Source organism: Boleophthalmus pectinirostris, unplaced genomic scaffold (genome assembly GCF_026225935.1).
Source record: "Boleophthalmus pectinirostris isolate CB_2022bp ecotype Guang Dong unplaced genomic scaffold, ASM2622593v1 HiC_scaffold_3, whole genome shotgun sequence".
Classification (NCBI taxonomy): Eukaryota; Metazoa; Chordata; class Actinopteri; order Gobiiformes; family Gobiidae; genus Boleophthalmus; species Boleophthalmus pectinirostris.
The window spans coordinates 35,829,976-35,850,107 of NW_026571299.1; positions in this window are offsets into that span (position 1 = coordinate 35,829,976).

Genomic DNA, 20,132 nt, shown 5'->3' on the forward strand with positions numbered 1-20,132 from the left:
ACTAGAATCACGAGCTGGGGTTTAGTTATTTGGCAAACAGCATATAAGTGCGCTTGAGCTGTAGTTAACTTGTGTAAGGTCACAAAAGGACAAAATACTCTTTTTACAAGGGCACTTCACACCAACACAGACCTTTAAATACATATTGTTTGTCTCTCTCAGGCAAGAATTGTATTCACTAATCTATAAACCTCTAATCGGTTAATTAAACCTTGCATACATAGTTTGTATTAACTGCAGAGGATTTATTGGTTTATATTATAACATTATTTTAATTTGTGTAATCCTTGCAAAACCCTTGATGAAGTAGAGCACAATTTCTATAATGGCTGTGTAAAAACGTAGTTGCTGACAATTCACTTTATAAGACCCTTAATGCACATGCTTTGTGTTATTACATTTTCAATCCTATATATTTAAAGCATACAATAATCCATCACTTTTATTAATACAATGACTGACATAACTAATCTGCAGCGTTCACCTATAAAAACAAATGTAATCCCTTAAATTCATTCTCTTGTTTAAATGAAGAGATGGATTAGTTACAATCAAGTATTTTATAACAGAGGATATTTGTTCAGATATAGCTTAGATAGAAAAATAGAGAGATAAAACTTTAGGTTGTGGAATTCCTTTGCAATCAATCATCATATGTTCTGTAACTAATTGTCCATAAGAATACAGGAGTTTTATGACTTTTGGGTTGATAATTCCAAGATCCAAATTGTAAGAATAAACAACACTTTCCATAGTGTGACTAAACTTGTCAGTAAAATCTTACCAGTTATGCATTATGACTGTGTTCTGACAAATAAATCATGCCCCACCGCAGTAACCGTCTGTATACTTTCTCACATTTAAAACTAATACGTATCTCTTGAGTGCATGATCATTACATCTTCTCTCCTCCAGCTGTGCCGTATAACAGATCTACTGAATATGATACATGGAACATTAATAGAAGGAATCAAATATTCATACTTTCAATAACATACTTTGAAAAATGTTGCTGCAGTTCAGTGATTTGACTTGTGCTTAATTATGTTACCATGGCAATCCTACTGGCTCAGTTTACTCACATTATGAGAGTAACCTAAGTATATTTGTAGAATAAAGAAGTCTGCCTCCTCCAAATAAGCGTGTATTATTTCAAGGCAGCGATGCGAAAAGGTGGGTCTTCAGTCGAGAAAAGAATCTGGAGTTAGTCACTGACCGGAATTTATTTAAGAGTTTGCTCAGGTGACTCATGGAAGTACTGAATTGCTTTATAGCTTATTATTTTAGTTTGAGTGACAAATCTGAAGATAATTTAGGCAATTTGTTAGTGATTTGCAAATTGATAGTACAAATGGATGTGGGATAAATGTCATGTAGCTTTTTAGTTATAAATACCAAAACAATATTCTCCCACAAAGGTCACAGAATAATAATTTTGAAAGGTTTAACTGTTCCTGTCTCCCTTTTTCATTACCCAGACAACTCTGTGTGGATCAAAAAGGCCAACATGAAAGGAGAGAGCACTCTGATCAAAGGTTAGGGGACAGTACACTGATTCACTCTGCTTATTCATTCATTCATTATTATTAAATTGGGTCTTATGCTGTTTGCACTGGCATTGATGACAGACCCTAAAATCTGCCCACTCCATCAACCTAATGGGCATCAATTACAATAGCTCAATTTTGCAGCCTCATGCCCCTCTCCATTTGTCCAATTGACATTCCAACACCACAGTTTATACTCTGATCACGTTTTCATCAGTTTTCTCTCACAGGCTCTGTAATCTATGTACATGGTATTTTTTCCCACAGATCAAAACACACACTGTGCTGAAGTTTGTTCTCTGAGTTTTCAAAGTAACTTCTCTCTTTGTTGTGTTGCCAACTCAGTCAGAACTTGAATGTACATATACTGCATACTCAGCGTTAGGTCATTCCCAGCATACGCTTTAAGAATTTAAAGAGCTGAAAATGTTTTCTGATGTATTAGTATGTTATAATGTTGTTTCCTCATCAGAAACAGACCTGGAGATGTGTTTTGTTTCATTCACTCGAACCTTGCATATTTAGGCTGAGTTCTTCTCTCAAATGAAAACACACAGTTCCACCTTGTGATGTCGTGTAAAAATGTGTGAATGGAAATCCAGGTATGTTTTTGAAGAGGCAACAACACTCTTTCATGGCTTAAAGCTCAGTCAATTTCATCTAATATAGGAACTTTAATGTAGAAAGAATGTAGATTACTCCACTGCAAGGGAATAGTTCATATTTTTAGTTATGGTGCTGACAACATGTATATATTTAAGACATTTCTATCTATAGCCACATTGAAAGAATATAAGCAATGATGGGTTGTATACATGTATTTTCTTGAGGTATTTAGTTTTCTCAAATATAAAGTTATTTTGAGGTATTGACACTTTTACTTGAGTACTATGTTGGCTGCTTGGCCTAACCCTTAACCCTAACCCTCTGGACATAAGCAGATATCTGTGTTGTAAATCCAGCAAAGCTTTAAAGACGCGTTGCTGCCCTCTGCTGGCTAGTATTAAACATTGCACAAACTAATCCGTACAGGGTACTTTGAGGATTACAGACGACCATGTCTGCAGGGGATTGACACTGGCTGTATTACAATAATATTATTTTTAGGTCAAAATGATGAACAGAGTATTTGAGGACAGACCGCATGCAAGTGACTTGACTAATGTCCTGACAAAAAGAGCTTTATGAAAGAGCCTATCCTTGTACAAACACATTGTTATGCTCTCTGAGGGTAACCTTTATGTCCCATAGGCTTTAATGGATAGAATACATTTAGATTTACATTGGGAAGTGGGCAGAACCATTCAGGATAGAATCAGTCACATGACCACTGAAGGCAGCACATCCAAATGATTTTAAAAGAACCATTATGTACTTAGGCTGCTGTTTAGATATGTATAATTATAGTTCTCAAATGCATAGAAAGCGGACTAGTAGGCATAAAGGATGTAAGGGGCTGGGTTTATGATTGAAGTGTAAAAGAAAAGTGTGAAAGAACTTCAGAAGTAGAAGTTAATAACAACGGCGTCAAACAGAATAGACTACTAAACAAAGTATGTCATTTTACCAATCATTAAACCGTTTAAAAAAAACAAAACAAAAAAAACAAAAACAAAAACTGTAGCACGTTTTGCACTGTGGAAGGCGCTGTGTATACACTAAGTGGCCTACGTTATTAAACTTGGCGTTGAACATGTGTTGAAATATGTTTACCACCAGATGGCAGTACGTTTTCAAATTTCACTTGTTTCTTCCTGACAACACTGTCTGAGAAGTACCAGTGTTTAAAATCATATAAAAAAACATGTACAGAATGGTCTGACTTGTGTAGTTTGAAAACAAGAGGAGGATTACATATAAAATATAAAATATGACATCACCTTATGATTCAGAACTCTGCCACAAGCAGGGTTAATAAACTCTATTGTTTACTGCTGCCTTTCAGTGGCTCTGTATTAGTGCCGGTGGCCTGTGTTGTGTCTTGGACTCAAACTTGTTTTCTTTATTGGATATTCATGCGCCAATTCTCTGTTTTCCTGCCAACGACTGCCCCCAACACGAAACCCACAAGACTTTCCATTGGCTGATACAAAATTGCAATCAAGTAGTGTCCCCAGGGCCCAGCACAAAGCACATCCCCACTTTGTAATATTCAGGGCTGTGGTGTGTGCCAGCGGATCAGGCCAGTGGATTTGTAGAGGCAAAAGTGGAAAATTAACCAGTGCCAGTTTCCAGAGCACAGAGTCCAAGTAAGAGTAAAGGGTCGATAAAAGATTTAAAAAAGCAATATTCAGAAATCTTTCATGTCACAAAATATATTTCTGACAGGCATAAGAGTTTTAGGCCAATCATCAGTAATCAAACTAAACTAAGATGAGATGCAGAGTTTTAAATGAACAAAAACACATGGGGTTGAAATATTTATGTGAGTGATGGCATGGTAACAGCGTAAATAGCACCAGTATTTAATGATGCCAAACCAGGTCGTGGGAATTTTTATGGCATTTTTGAACGCAGTGCATTCTGGTTAAAAGGCACCTGTGTGTGTTTTCTTTTTCTTTCTTTCTTTTTTTTTTTTTTTTTTTTTTTTTTTGCATTTCAGTCTAGAACAACAAATCATAATTTCTGGAGTAAAACTAGTAAATACAAAAATAAATATTCTCCAGTGAAGCATATTATTTATTATGGATTTGAATAATTCAACTTTTGAGTTTTTCAGTTTTTTTGTTCTTTTCTAAAATAGCATGCTTTGTTGTTTTACATTAAAAAGGTGCTAAAATAAATGGTCTTAATTACAAGCAGATATTAATTGTGTTTGATCTAGTCTTTTCCTTGCACATATCTGAGGAAAAAAAAAAAATCAAAACATTTCACTGAATTTAATGCATTAGTTGTGACCACCCACTATCACACACTCGGGGACCTCCAACACTGCATCCGGCGTCTCTCTCCGCTTACCCCAAACACGTTGTAAACACGCAGGCCCCTGGCTCTTTGTTCTGGCGCACACAGGCAGCGGCGGATTGTGTCAAAGCCCTCCTTTTTTCACTAGTCCTCCCGTGACCCCTGACCTCTTTTCAGACCCCAGGCGCAGACTTGAGGGCATCTGGACTGCGAGTTCCCATTAGAAGGGCTAGTCAAACACTGCACACTCTATGTAGGTCAGCACATGGCAGTCCTGGTCACTCGAAAAACACAAACAGATCAAGAATGTGCGTGTGGAGTATTTGTACTTGTACTTATGTGTACATGTGTGTGCTTATGTGTACTTGTGTGTATGTGCGGCACTGAATACAACAAACTAATTGCAGAGTTGATGTGCATTTCACGGGATGTCGCTGCACTGGAGGGAACATTCCATCTGTTGCCAATACGAGTCATGCTTCATGCTTCTTTAGCTCCTCATATGGTTTGAATCAGGACTTGTTGTGGACGTGCATTACACGATGTTCATGCTAATAAAACTTATGTGTTTCAAGATTGTTACTTATTAAAAGAACTGTGTTTGAACTTCAGTGTACACTGGGCACACAACAGGAAGTACGTAGGCATATTTTAGTTGCATAGACTGAATTTGTAATTTGTTTATCCTTTGTTTTTGTGGGGAAAAAAAATAAAAATAGGCCACGAATTTGGCTCAAACTATTTAAAACATGATACTTTCAATTTTAATGTTTATTTAAATTATCTGTGTATTTATGAATCTGCTTAAAGACATTTTTACAGTTTGCAATTTCTTTAATATTTTTTTATATTTTAATAAATAGCATTTATTTTCTTGTTTTAGACTTATTTGTGAGGGCAGACTTTGTTACTGAAGCTATTATTGCCTACATTGATTGTCTTTAAGCCATTTTTGCACAATTCTCAGAGAAATCACTTCATAAAACGTAGCAATAATCTCAAATGTTGAGTTAAAGCAACATTAACTCTCAATGCTGCTCATGTACAAACCACTTTTAGGTCACACTGCTGAGAATAGAGGTCATTCGATAACCATTGATTTCCAATTACCCAGCTTCATAAGAATAGTTGGTGTATCGATCAGCCTGAGCACTGCTCCAAGCTCTGTGTTCATAGAGCTTATAAGAGACGGAGGTGAGAGCAGCCTTTATCCACCTGCCCCCTGCTCCGTATGCTCCTCTCTATGCTAAATACAACACTTCACCATGACCCCTGTGTAACCTCAGTGACACTCCTCATCCGGGCAGAGGGAGATTATGCTGCCTGGATTGAGCTGGTTATCAGTGTAAACACAATAGGTCACAACCACGCTTATATTCATGTTATTAGGACGTGTCTGTGATAATAATTTATATTTTATGATTGTATAGGATTTTAATGCCTAAAAAAACTGAAAATGGTGGATTAAGTAATGCCCCCTACTGGCTAGAGTTTGTACTGAAGCATATTGAATAGTTAAAAAGCAGCAAAGATACAGTAGGTACAATATTCAACTGTAGATTTAAGATTTTCATTTATTTACTTGTTTTTATTGTTGAATAATGGCTATGTGGTATTTTTAACCCTGTATGACATGGGGTCTGAATTATTTTAATAATTTCAAGTAGATTTTAAGAGAGGATGGGGTAGGTGAAAAACGTGAAATGCACGACAATGCAGCAATACTCAAACAAACGTGAATTTACCAAAATATTCACAAAATACAACATTGTTTAAAGCTGTTTATTATTATTTCTATGGTAATTCAGTGCTACAAATGTGTTAGAAACCCAAATTAGTGACCACAGGCCTTTTCACCAGGATTTTAGAGTACACTATAAGTTCTTTTCTAATTACTCCTTAAAGTACCACAGATTACGGTCCGTGGCATCTTGAGGGAATCCCACAGGGCCAAAGTGACAGATAAATCCATGCTCCCTCCCTGACCTGTGCTCGTACCGTGCACATACATCTTCACACCTGCTGGTCACTGGTCCCCAAACCCACAGGACTCACTGTGAAATGTGTCGACAGCCATTGATTTGGCATCAACAGCATCAGCTAGCTCCTCAAGAGGAAGAAAATATCGTTTGTGAATATTATTCTTCAAGGCGTTTGACAATATTGCAAGAAAGTGACATTTAGGGTATTAAGGGTATGTCGCCATGGTTATTACGTTATGGTGTCTTTCCTAAACTGAACATTTAAAACAATAGTAATGCATGTTGTGCTCGTCAGCTTGAGGGAGCGTATGGATGAATACTCTCTTGCACTTATTGCCTACAAAACTGGAGGATAAGCCCTGTTAGAATAAAGTAGAATATCGACCGAGATAAAAATTCATCTCTTCACCACCACATAAAACAGAATGAGGAAAATACATGGGAAAATACATTATACATTTTTATTTTATCTTTATGCTGTATTAGTATTTAACAACGCCAAATACATAATCATAATTTATGTCAAGAAATTAACTTTAGTAGTATTTTGGGTCCACTTAGGCCCAAGATTTGCTGTTGGGGCCCTCGCCTTTTCACTGCCATTGAGGGTTAAATATTGATGATTGACCTCTCAGCATGGCACCCAACTGTAATCACATAACTGTCTTCATACTGAAAAAAAAAATGTGAATACTAAGGTGATAAAAAATAAATTGTAAGTATAGGGTGACCAGAAGCCATAAAAGAACAGCATCAGCCTTCCCCAGATATTTTCATCTTTTCAGATCAATTGTAAAGTCATCTAATTGAATAAATAGTATTGCAGTATTTTTCATTTACAGTACTCGTTAGGTATTCTTGGGTGCTCCCTGTAAGTGTCAGCTGCTTGGTGCTTATTAGGTTAAGGCTGCACAAACTCTATGACAATTTTCATTATGATAAATATTCACTGTACTGCAAAGTGCTCTAATATGTACCGGACACTCCCTCGTAACCACATGACCCTCCTGTCTCGTACTCGTCCGTGTGACTCTTTGCCCTCGCCATGCCACAGTGCTCTCAGACTTGGGGCTCTTGTCTTGTAGCCCTGAAGCATGATTTGAGCGAAAGAGAAAAAAGACGTGCTGTACAACATGAACCAAACTAGTGACTGGGACAGCTTTGGCCCTTTCCTTTTCAGAGATCTCTGTCTATATCCGGGCCAGCATCCTGAGTGCAGCGTGCGCTCATGTTCCAGATATTAAATTACTCATGAAATATTTGCTTGGCCTCCGGCTCTGGCTTCTTGCTCTCAAAGCTCCACTTAGCCCTAAAACCTCTTCGAGTGCACACTGTGTCACCTCTTTGTGGAAGGTCAACTTTCTAATTCACAGCAGGCCATTACGTTTCACTCTCTATTGTTGTCGCACTTACTGTATTTTCTTGTCACCTTTTTGCCACTCAAACTTTTTACTGTGATTTTGTAAAGTGGAAATTTGTTAAAGAAAAAATGTTGTTGTAAAAAGATTTACTCCAATTCTATAGAGTGCAAATTCCATCAACTATTTTCAAAAAGGATTGTAAGTAAGTGTTAAAATATTACTTCTATCACTACAATTTGGCAATAACTGTAGCTACTAATAACTACTGTAACTACATTTAAACATTGAAATTCATAGATCAACAATGGCATGAAGTACTTGAGTAAAATCCACTCGTAGTTACTTTGGATGGGGCATTTTCACGGTGGCTGCACTCGGATGGGTGGGGAAGCTGAATGAAAAGGCTTGCAGACATTTGAAAGCTCAGGCTGCAGAGTTCAGGAGGCCAGAGGAGGAGTGAGAGGGAGGAGCACGCTGACATGTTGTGACTGGGCCCTGTGGCTGCAGCTCTGACGGCGACATCACTCTGCTCTTACTCTTTAATTGGACTTCAGGGTCTGTACGAAGTCCCAAATTTACTTGACATACACAATGCATGAGAAAGAGGCAGATCTTTCAGTGTTAAATTCAAACTGGCTTTTTGTTTTAAATTAAATTAAGCAAAAAAAAAATTTATATGTTACACACTCTTTGCAAATGTAATTGTATTGTGTTGCATTCCTGTGCTGATTTAAAATTTTTAATTTTATTAACACAACTAAACATTTAAAACAACTAAAAAAATCAGAAAGATTGATTTTAATTTCAGTCAAATTAGTAAATACTCCTCCAAAAAATATTTAAGTACAGATACCTACAAGAACTTTTACATTACACAAAATACTTCAAATAAACTGAAAGCTATAATAAGTTTTACATTTCAAGATACTAGAATTTAACTTAATACAACATATTTAAATGAATAAGAAAATGTACACATATATAAACATATTTTTAAGACAAATGGCTGGTAGAGGGTTGAATTATGAACCCTTATGACTCATTGTAGATACAATAAGTATTGTATTCTGTTATTCATTTATTACAGGTCATATATTTTAAACAATATTGTACATACAGAATATTTTTGCGTGGATACTTCTGCTTTATAGTTTGCTTTCAGTATTGCCACTTATATTTACTTCAGCACTATATCACACTTCAAAATGTGTTATTGTGACAGGCCTACATACAATACACGTGAATTTTTTAGGATGTCATTATTTATTAGTGTATTGTGCTGCCGTGACATTTCCTGACCTGACAGACGATAGCTGACCTTATTTTACGGTTTCCATCCACATGTCTGGCACAGAGCAGGTGGAGATCAAGTGGGACTTAAGAGGCTCGTAAAGAGGAAAAACTTAAGTGGGAATAAGATGGGAGCGAGCTGGTGGTTATACTGTATGTGTAGCATGTGAGTGTTGGAATAGTGTAGATTTTGGGTGTTGTTGTGGATTTGAGGTAAACGTGCAGTGATAGAGCATGTCTTTGCCCGTGCGAGTCAGTCCAGTGGTAGTTTATTTTATGTAAGCACACGCCATGGTGTGTGTGGAGGAAACTAGGACAGAACTGTTACAATACAACCCGGGCTAATGGAGGCAGGGTTAGGAGTCAGAGTCAAGAGGCACATTTCAAACTGAATTTATGAATGGGTTAGTGCAAATACAATACATTGCACGTTTTAAATTAATAACAGTTTTTTGATTTTTTTTTTCTTTTACATTTTTGGATAAAAAAAAACAAAAACAAACAAAAACTAAAACAAAAAACACTGATGATATTTTGAAGAACCTACCTCCAAACCTACAAAACAACAACAACAACAACAACAACAACAACAAAAAAACAAAAAAAAAAAACGACCTGTATAGAGAATATTAATGGCACATGTTAGCTCACTTATGCAAAATGTCACTATATTAATTGAAAATGTGAACTGTATTATAAAAAATAAATTGCTATAATAGTTTCACAATAAAAAATGTAATAAAAAATTATGTGCATATCAGCATGTAAAAGGATTATGTCAGTGAAGACATTTTTCTCAGCTGGAGGATGTTTTTGTTATTGTAAGGCTCAATTAATCTTATATTTTGTAATAATTATAGGCTAATTCTGTTGATCAAAAGAAATCTTAAAAAATGTAATAGAAAACAAATCTGAAATAAATCTATGCAGAATCATACAAATACATCAAATAAATGAATAAAGTGTAGTTAAATCCAAAAATTGATGTGATCAGAAAGTATTAGTGTGAAAAAAGTGTGCTCCGTCAGGCGTAAGTGTGAAGATGGCAGTACTTGACCCTGAGATGGTTTCCCTGTGGCTCCCCACGGCTCAGTGCAGCAGAATCACTCATAGATCTCAGCCAGAGGTGAGCGTCCAGTCACCCGTGATTATAGCAGCTTACTCAGGGAATCTCAACCACAGGCTGCCATCCAGTCAGGCCAACACTCAAGACCTGCTCACCACTCCTCAAAGACATTTCAGACATATTTGTATTTATGCAACTGTATTTGTTTGTTTGTTCATTTATACCAGGCAAAATATTAAGAGCACTTTTGTATGTACAGTGTTGACCTGGGTATTGTTTCCTTGTGATGCATTGTGGCACTCAGTCATTTTTATTTTATTTTATTTTTCTTGGGGACAAGGCTCTTTATCACCACCTGCAGCTTTAATTAATTATTTATTTAGCTTTTTCCGGTTGAAATACATTTTGTAATTGACCACTAAAAAGTGTTTTTTCCCAATTTAAAATGACTGTGTGGTACATAGCTTTAAATATAAAAAATACATCAAACTGACATTATTTCTATCTTTTATACTAACATCTTCCTTTCACTTTTGGTTACTTAAATATGGATGCTGCACTGATAAGCTATTTTAGCATGTTGTATTTCCTGTTTATTGGATCCCCACTGGTTCTAGTGTTTGTATGTAAAAGCATCTTCAGCAGTCTGCCCAAATGCAAGTTTCCATCCACACACATGCTTTTATTAATGCATAACTGAGAATGAAGAATTTAGACTTGACTCGAAATAGGATTTATCAGTTTAGTGAACCTTAAAAAGCCCCACATTGCTGTGAGCGCTCAGAACACTGAAGACCAATATGAGGCTTGCCAACACACTCTTGACAAACTGAAATCGTGAACTATAAAATATTCAAGCCTGATGTGTTTCTGCTGCTTCCTACTGAGTCTGTAAGGTTCAGATAGTTCAGGACAGAGACATCTATGGATATATATGTACAATATTGTAGCTATATGGCATTCATAAAAGTATCATATTTTTTAAATTCACAATGTTCAGAGCCAGTGCACGTCCTAAAGATTGGTAGTTTATATATTTTTAAAATGTTAGGCTGACATGCGTAAGATCAATATTATATTTGGAACTACATAACTTGCAAGTAATAAGCACTGTCATATATACACATTGTAAATAATATTTATTTTTGCAATTTCTTGTGAATTACAGTTTTACAACAAACAGGACAAAAAATCTTTCATTCAATAAAAGACAGAAACAGAATCTAATCTCAAAGTTTGATGCTTTTTTTTGACTCGTCAAGCAACTTTATGTGTGTTGAGAAATGCTCTTCAGTCTCACAAATTGCACTGAAATGATGTTACTGACTGGAGCGGCCTCTGCAGTTTAAATTTTCCACTTAAAGTGAAATGACAAAGCTGATATTGTGTATTCTACAAGTGTGAATTTTACTGCACTCCTACAACTTGTAAGATCCATAAACCAGTAATCTCTAGTGAATCAATATACTTATTTGGCCTATAGATTATAATTCTGTATAGTACTAGCAATGGCCCATAACATGATGACTAAAACAACAATGACTCTAGTGAACCTGTGAAGTGTTGATGATTGTGGATTTGCGTCTTTGTGGTACCATATGTTTCTGATCCATGTTTGTACCTCACTCACAGACTACATGGGCCTTAGTTGACACACACATTTACTAGGTCAGCTGTTCTGCTCTCTGTCATGTCAGCCATTGTCATGAAGATGCACGCAACTCTGAGATAAACCAGCTTTCCAGTAGAATTTATATATGACCTACAAGTTCAGCCAGATTAGTCCTGATTGGATCTCTGGTGCCATATGTGACCTACAATCTACAATGGGGCGGGCACGGCAGGACGGGAGGGTCACTGATCTCTACTGGATGGGGTTGCCATGGGAACGACCTCTGGATGCTCCCGTGTGCTCTTTGATGCCCTCACGCATCTTTGGGATTTCTGTGTGTGCCAGACTCGACTTCTTCTGCTCTACTTCCCCACGCGCTGCCAGTGCTTTTCTTTCACTGTAGACTCAACAGGAGCATGGATACTGGCATTTATGGGCACATTTAGCACTTTTTGCCCAAAATTTAAATAACTGATTTTAAAGTGATTTTATCTAATTCTTTTACTTACATAATTTTATATTTTATTTAATAATATTTGCATTTTGATGAAAAATTCATATGAAATAAGCAACTATAATGCTAAATGATTTGATTATGATTGTGGTAGAAGGAGTGGTTCTCAAACTTTTTACATCTATGAAAATATTTAGCACTCTGAGTGTCACCAGATTCAAACCAGGACTACACAAGATCTAAACCAGGTCTACAATACCAGTGCATTTGTTTCTACAGAATTTCTAAACAAGGACTTACAGCAGGAAGGATATGTGAATATAATCTCTCCACTAGAACTGGAGATGCGTCCGTGTACACCACCAGAAAGAAAGCACCAGTCCGTTCTAGTTAACTGAATTTAATTTTATCATTGCTAATGAGAGAAGTGTCCAGGTCTGTTTTTTAATTTGAAGTGTTGAATAAATGGCCTTTAGCCTTGTGCTGTCTGGCACTAGTGTTACCTCCAGGACTTCTATATTATTAGACTTCCATTCTGGGGACAAACCCCAAATTTTGAGTCAATGCAGCAGAGCCCTGGGCCAAACAACACTGTTCATTATCACTGGAGCGTCTTGTAGCTTTTTGGTCACTGCACAGGGACACATTTATGTGAGTCCAACTACTGTAGCCACTAGCACTCAGCATCACAAACTTCCAGCTCCCTTATTGTTAAAGGTTCATGACATTCTACTGCAAGGTTCAGTTCATATGAGTCATATATTGTTGTAAAATAGTAGACTTTTTTTCTAATGAATAAACCCTAAATAAACTTTTGAAACAAACAATGATATTATTTTCGTGTTTCTATTAGGAAATACAAATAATGTGAAGATCTTACCTAACATTGTGCAGTCATTTGCAATGATTTATATATGTTTATATATTGCTGTCAATATGCTGGTTTATTTATATAGAAAGTTCATTTCTAATGTTGGCCTGGTTACATAATAATGTAATGAAGACAGATCACTCTTATATAACAACAAATTGCAATATGCCAAAAGTCAATGTCAATGTCAATGCTGGCAGTTCCATAAAGATGCAGCCTATAGCAAAACTGGCAGCTAATGCAAAATATAGGTCAAATCCAACTGAAAATCACTGCATGTGATAATTTGAAAAAGGAAATTAAAGGAATATTATTAACTTTAATTGCCTCTAGATCATTTCCTCAGCTGCTCAGAGTCATTATATTACAATAAACACTGCGAAAATATACCCAGATCCCTCTTGAGAGTCTGAGCTTCCCTCCCAGGGTTAAGGATAAACACAAAGGAAATGCTAAAATCTCATGTACCCCAGAGTCATAGTGAGACTTTTTTTCATGTTCCTGCTGTGAATGCCTCTATATAAATGCCATTACACTGTCTTTATTACACATTTATTTAACAGTGCACGGCTGTAGCTTGTTGAAAACTCCACCGTGACTAAGAATACTGTGATTAAACACTACAGCTACTTCAAAGGTTAAGGTAAATGTAGCACAAACTAAGCATGGACTTGTGAAAATCAGAAGCCTTTCACGGTTAAATGCACCGCGCAGTCATTGCCTGGGTTGCCTCCAAAAACTAAACATTTTGATGGAGATTGGCTGTTTAAATATACAGTAAACCAACACTTAGATGTAAAAGTATTTGTTGATGTTGTAAAACTAGATGGTTCAGAGTTACAACACTTAAACCACAACTGATTACAGGTTACAAATCACAGTTGAGCCTTTACCTGTGTGTAAAGAGAAGTAGATCTGGGGTGAAGCATGGACTTAAATATAGCCGCCATGGGTCACTGCTTCGATGCTTTTCTGTGGCCTGAGGAAAGACTGTAAAAATGGACTTTAACCGTGTTTAGCCTCGACCTGACCCTGTTTTTTTTATTGTGCCGTACAAAGATGTTTTTTTGGAGCATTAAAAAGCTCACTAAAAACATCTTACTTCGGGTCTCATTCACTTTTTACTTGTGTAGAAAAATGTGAATGTGATGGAAAGTAGGCACAGACATTTCTTATGATTCATAAGCTAAATTAATTATGTAGAATACAATTTGTGATTTTCTTGTTTACACGCACATTTTTTTGGTGTTGCAAAAAAGACAAAAGTGCTATTCCAAAACCTGTCAAACTATTAATTTATTAAGCTATAGATACTTAATTCTGTCTAATAAAAATATAACAGAATGAAAAGCAAAATAGGGAAGGGACAATAATATCATTTATTGTAATAAAAAGTGTAGACAGTATAATGGGACATTTTATACGTGATAATCGCCAACAAAGAAAACAGCTACTAATCTGATCATTGTTGTTTTCACCTTTTTCAAAGTACTATAACTGTTGTTTAAATATGGAACATATTCATAATATTAAAATGATAATTATGCATATCCTTAATATTTTTTTTTAACTATCAGCAACTTTTATAATTCCCGTGATATAATCTTTAATCGTTTTATCCATGAAAATCGTGACACCTCATTTCAATGTTGATCCATCCAACAAAAAAGCAATGCTGCAGTTACAATAGGCCCCATGGCTATATTGTTTAAAATCCAAATCCACTTTATTTTTATAGCACATTTGACAAACAAATCAAAGCCCAGAGTGCTGCACATAGCTCATAAAAGATTTATTGACTTAATCTTTTTAAATACCAATACTGAAGATTAAAACGTTCCTTTGTTTACATTTCAAATCCTACATGTCTGACCCACACAAACCTTGTATTTAGTCTATATAAGGCCTGTTGTTACTCTTCATAGTTGTATAAGTGTATTAAGAGAACAGGTGACTCTCACAGAGCTGGCGCGTACCTCCTCGCTCTCAAAGGTCACTGCCTCCACCGCCCACACTCCCAAACACAGGCTAATCCCGCACGGTTCAACACCATTCCTGATGAGTGGAGCCCGCGGTGGTGCCAAGCGGGTCAGTATGGTCAGAGGAGGTTATCCAAATGGCTTAACCGGAGTCTACAGTCCAAGTCTCTTTGCTGTAAGATCCAACCGACACTTGAGCATGTGAAAGAAACCAAAAAAGTCAACGGGAGATGACACGGAGGATCTTCTAATGGTACTGGAGAGGTCCCACTGAGCATTTCATCTGCCGCTCTTTACATTTGGAGATAAAAAAAAAAAGAAAAGAAACAATGGCATGAGATAAAGAACAAAAAAGTGTACGTATTAAATTATTATCAGCATACAATATAAAATGCATGCAGTAACTAGAATTCTGTCAGAAAATTCTTTTGATGTTTATTTTAATTGTGGAGACGAGTGAAACAATGTCACTTTAATTACTCAAATTTGTGATACATAATTTGCAATTTCTTCATTTTTAACAGTACATTTATATAGATTTATTTCAAACATTTTAATTGAAATAAATTTATGTTTTGAATTTTATTTTTGAAACATACACTATACCCATAAAAATATAACTATAAAAAGCAGATTTGCAAATTTTGGTACATGATTTTAACAGTGGCTTTTAGAAACTGTTGCGTATAATAGTCTTCTGGCCCTTTTGTACTACACTGTCACACATATTGTATGGTAGTTTGAAATATGTGTGTGTACTGTTGTAGTTTTTTAAATTTTTATTTAGCATTTCTACACTAAACAAAAGAAAACACAAAAGTCAACCATAATTAAAAGTCATTCATTATTTTGCTATTTTCTACAGCTCACTGTTCATGACGACCCAACGTCAAAAAAAAAAAAAAAAAAGCACCCAATGCGACAGTCCTTCCCACTTCCACATCTGCAGATTTATGCTCGGTCTTATGGTCGGATCAATTAGCGCTCCGAGATAATGCTAACACCCAGAACCGAGCCATGATTGATGAGTGCCATTTACACCAGACATTCATTTGGCCATGACTGTCAACTCAATGGCTTTTTACAGAGCCTGTGTTTTACTGCTTAAATTTATTATAATGACACGAGCCAGTCTTCTCTTACCATACTCCTTTCACATACATTTCTCTTAAGGCGGTGACACCATAAACCACAAGAAGACACTGATTCTGACCCCATTTGTCAAAGCAAAACGCCTTAAGTGATTTGATTTAAAAGTAGTGAAAGGAGAGGAGAGGGGAGCGAGGATCTCTTTTCAGGTCCCTGTAGTCCACTATAGTGTGAGCAGTACACTGTCTGCAAAGTTCACATCACAAGAAAGTCAATTAAGTCTTGCCAGGGCTTTTGGGCTATTTAATTAAAGCTAGAGCAACTTAGCAGGATTGAATTAAATTTTTGGCAGCCGTAAACCAATACGCTGGGAAGGCGGAGGTGGTGTCCGGGTGGGGTGAGCTTTTCCGTGTAAAATAAGCACGGAGGACCACGTATCAATGCCTCTGAATACATTTTCTAAAACAATTGGTGGTTTGTGTCTCATGTTCTATGGTTAATTATATAACGTCGAACATTAGCAAGTTCATTTCAAAAGGTATAATTAGTTTTCCTCAATGTCAGGGACTATAAAATGCACAACTTAATACGGTAGCCCTGTGTAACTTTCAGTATAATGTAAATAAGATAGGCTTGTATCACTTGCGGCAACAACTCTGTAAATATTGTAAGCTAAAAGTTACATTTTCTGTCATAAACTCATGAATTCATTATCAATCAGTTAATTTTACAGTCTATTCAATAAAAAAAACACATTATAGCACATTTCTGATGGTTTGTCATGTGTTATGATATCATATCGATACTGATGTTGGGAAATATTGCCTAATTTACAGTCAAATCATATAAAATAAAGAGTCTAGTGGTAAAACATGTATGCATTTTTGTTTAACAGAGCCTTTAATCCGCACAGAGGTAAATATGAGCACAGCCAGACCTGGGATTAATCCTGTGCTAAAGGTCTCGACAGATTAGACAGGTCTGGAGCATTTTCTCAGCACAGGGTCAAAGTTCAAGCTAAAACTTTTATAGACAGACCACATCGTTTTCATTAAGCTTCACGATCAGGATTGAAATACCTAACTGCTCATTATATAATCTAATTCTCAATGAAAAATTACAAGAAAAAAAAAGTAATAATAAATGTGTCCACAATGTTATTGAAAACACTTCAACTAAGATGATTGTGTCTGAGGTATTTCTTTCAATTAAACTTTAGAAACTAATTATAAATTTCAGTTTTCAAAACAACTCGGAATTAATTTTATTATCATGCTTAATTAAATCAGTCTTTTCCTTGCGGCAAAGTTTTCTAGTAAAATGAAATCTTTCTGCTAATGATTTCAAGAGCGCGCTGGTCGATGTACAACTTTGAGGCTCTTGGGGGCGCTATTGGTGAAAGCAGACGCTCTGGAATGCAATGTGCTTTTGTGTGAAGATTGCATTTTTACTAACTCTCAATCGACACAGCCTGAGATTTTCTAACAATTTTGTCAAGGGCTTGCCTCTTTTTATTCACATTAACCTGCCTATAGGAGCGTAGATTCAAATGTGCACAAATGTTGAACTGTGCTCATGTGAATAAATATATACTGTCCCATTTTAAATAAATACATGGAAATGAAAAAGCTGGAAGAATATAAAATTTTAAACATTGTGATGCCCCAAAAAACACTTTCTGAAAACCTTATTTATATTTGATTATCCTGAAGTTTTCTTCTTTTCTTCTTATTTAGTGAATAGATTTTCAAAACTGTCAAAGTGATACTAAATACAATAATAATTATGTTTAAATAAAATACATAATTATTGGTGTATATTCATTTGCATACAAAAGGGTGATTTCAGTGACCCGCCTGCGCTAAATCTTTTATCAGACACAGAGCACTGCCTGAGAGTTTGGAGTCAAAATAACACCAGACGCTGCAGAGCTCCTCCACTGTTCTTCATGAACACAGAAAATATCAGAACTGCCATTTTTAAAAGGTTTTACAGAGATACTGTGATGTTAAATACTAAACTAAAAATCAGTCATAAGTCTGTTTACTCAATTACAAGATTTAACTAAATTGTGTTAGTAAATCTTTAAGGATTTTAAGAGATGCGCATATCTTTTATTGCTGGTTAACATTTTTCCTAAATATATGTTTCAAAAACAAATATAGATATTCTTATATATTTTTTTCTAATTTAATTGAAGTAAAAATGTGTTCTTTCCTTCCACAGTGTAGCACAGTCGTATTCCATTGGCAAAGCTCAAGCAGATTCTTTCACGTTTACTGCACTCTGCTTTTCATTACACACATATTACTACTACCATTATGATATAGTATGTCTCAAATATATCTCTAGGCAATATCTGTGTGTATATTAATACCATTTGCATCTCTCGGTCTCCAGTCGATGTGTATGGAAGTCATTAACAGGGCTGCTCTCTCCTCCTCTCTCTCCTCCTCTCTCTTTCTCTCCCTGCGCAGGTTTGCCGTGTTCTCTCCATCTGCGTTCAAGTCACCTGGTCTGAAGTTGGCCCAACAACTGACCTGGAATCAATACAGTCAAACTCAGTGGAGGCAGATAAATCAGACTTGACTCGTTTAGCCCACGAGAGTCTGTACCACATGGGCCCGCCGCTGCGCTACATAATAAGCTAGGCATGTTTGATGACAAATAATTTATAGGGAATTCTTCTATTAGTTTGATTTAGAGGCTCTATATAACCGTGGGGCATCCGAGCACATACATTTTCACTTGTTTCCAGTGAGCTATAAATCCAGATGTACACAGCTGTATGTTCGCCTGGAGTCTGGTCTGGTCTGGTTACAAAAGCAACCTGACTCTAATACTATTCCAATTCTTACTATGGTCTCTGCTTTTTATTCTGATATAAACTATTTGAATTGGTAGGGACATTTATATATATATTTATATAAAAATCTGATAAAGATTTTTGGGTTTAAAAATGTTTTATTTATAACATTTTTTTAAAAATGTGTTCATAAAAATATTGATTTTTTCAATTTATTTATAGTTAGTCATTTAGTTTAGAGACAAGATTGCCACTAGACTAAATGACTTTGTGCTGAATTTGAATCTATGAATTGCTCATTTATTTATTTTTATATATGTATACATTTTTAGAATATTTAGAATATTATTATTATTATTTTTTTTTAAATATATATTTTTTCTGTTAAAGAAAAAAATCAAGTCTGTAATGAAGCACTTGGGTTCTGTTGAGGTTGTTAGGAACATAGTAGAAGTAGACTTTATGTTTACAGTGCACATAAAAAGTAAAACAAAAACACATACTTGACTTTGTCAAGTAATATGATATGTTTATAGTTCTATATTTATATATACTTCTGCTTGTATTATTACTACACTTTGTATCACTGTCAATTGAATTGACTGATTGAACTGAAAGATTTACTAATTTTTAAATAAATAAATGTAATAATGCAACTAACAATTAAAAAATGTTTGGAAAACTATACTGAAATAATAAAAACTAAAATGTAAATTCAAAGAGTGTGATTCATAACATTCCTTAATTTTAAAATAATAAAAATAAAACTTTCCCCTCAAATTATTTAAATTAAATATATAAATGTCTAAAACCTTGCGTTCCCAGTTACGGTGCCAACCTAAATCAACTTAATGCAAACACAGTGAATAATGTTCGAAGCTATGAGACCCAGCTGTTTGAGCCAACATTACATCAACTGATTATAGTTTTATGATGATTTTAAAGTGCAGGAAGAAAAAGTTTGGGACCTGGAGGAAGTCACATTTCATTTAAGCTTAGACTGTTTTAGCTCATGTTGCTGGAAAATTTACAACATAGGATGGAAAAAATGGTCTGTACATGTCACATGACACCTCATGTGATCTGAGGGTCACTGAGAGCTGCTCTGCTTCTGATTAATACAATCAAATATAAATAACCACATTATTGAGAAAATGCTTTGCTTGCATAA